Source organism: Octodon degus, unplaced genomic scaffold (assembly GCF_000260255.1).
Source record: "Octodon degus isolate 3935 unplaced genomic scaffold, OctDeg1.0 scaffold00005, whole genome shotgun sequence".
NCBI classification, from domain to species: Eukaryota; Metazoa; Chordata; class Mammalia; order Rodentia; family Octodontidae; genus Octodon; species Octodon degus.
This window is the reverse complement of record NW_004524581.1, coordinates 26,995,134-26,996,543: the sequence shown is the minus strand read 5'-3', so window position 1 is coordinate 26,996,543 and position 1,410 is coordinate 26,995,134.

The following is a 1,410-nucleotide window of genomic DNA, read 5'->3' as shown; positions in this document are numbered from 1 at the left end:
GGGCGGGGAGCTCTGGAGGAGGGGCGAGCGGGCGGACGAGGGCCTCGGCGGAGGATGGCGACCCGGCGGCCTCGGCAGCTCCCGCCGCCGCTCGCCGGCCAGAGAGAGGTCCCGCGCGGCAGCTCGGGGATAGACCTGAGGCCCCCGCCGGCCCTGGAGTCGCCGCGGCCGCTGTGACGCCCGAGGCCCCGCTCCCTCCGTAACACGCTCCCCTCCCCTGGAGGCTGCGCTGACCGGACAATGGCCGCTCCGCCCCCTCCCCTCCGCACGCACCCCTCCCGAGGAGTCGCGATGGTCTTGCCCGGGGAAGCCGCCGCCAAAGCCCAGCAGCTGATCAGCTGGGATCCGGGCGTGCCACTTTGTTCCACGCCTCAGAGTCCAGGGCTGTGGGCAACGCCGAGAGCGTCGAGCAACGGGCTTCTGAGGCCTTCGTGTTCTAGGAACTTTCAAAAATCTGAGGCAAACTTACCTTCCCCGGTCAGAGGAAGGGGAGCTGGTTTCTGAGTACTCGGGGGCGCGTCCCCCCCCCAAGGCAAATGGTACGCCCCAAGCGGGAGGGGGAGGAGATTGTTTAGAGTAAGTTGGGCCAGTCCCAGAGCGGCAGCGCATGCGCCCGGAGACCCCACTACCGGGTGCTGGGAGGGGCCGCAGGGGAGCGCTGCCAAACCCGGAAGTGGGTGTCGGACTCCCCGGGGCTGTCGGGGGTCTCGCCCTACTGGCCAGGCCCCAGAGGCGGGTCTTCTCGCTCCTGGACTGTGCTGAGGAGCGTTTTTTCCGTAATCGCCAACCTCCTGAGAATCTCTCTGGCTTCCCAAGTCCCCACACCCAACCCACTCTTCCAGTTGCACCCGGAAATCTGGCCCCCTCTTGGTTATAATGAATTTCTGAAAAATGTAATTCTCCCACCCAGCCAACAATTTGGGAGGTCAGGTTCTTCCTTCCTCCACCAGTGACCCAGGGACACTTTCTTCTACCTAGAGTTAAGGGTTTGGCCCTATGAATGCGAAAGAGGACGCTTGCCTTAATCAACGATGGGAATTGATAAGTGCCCAAAGAAATTTCAACCACTAGAAAGAGTCCTCGCGTTTAACATTCCTTGTCCTTGATCTTCAATTCTGTTCCCCTGCCCACTATGAGCAGAGTAGGCTGTTGATAACTAATTTCAACAAAGAGGAAACTTGCACCAAATTTCTTGGGAGAGGTGACCTACCGCTGAGGCCTTGAAGGATCACTTAGGAGTCCTTGCTACTCCAAGAAAGTCCCTGGCTCAGAGCAATAGCGGCATGTACCCATCCAGTGGTTCGGGGTATTCTCCATATTAATTTTATTGCCAAATGTTGACCTTTATTTATTTATATACAGATCACATTTCAGTTTCACATTCTCTGGAGATATATCTATATATATAGA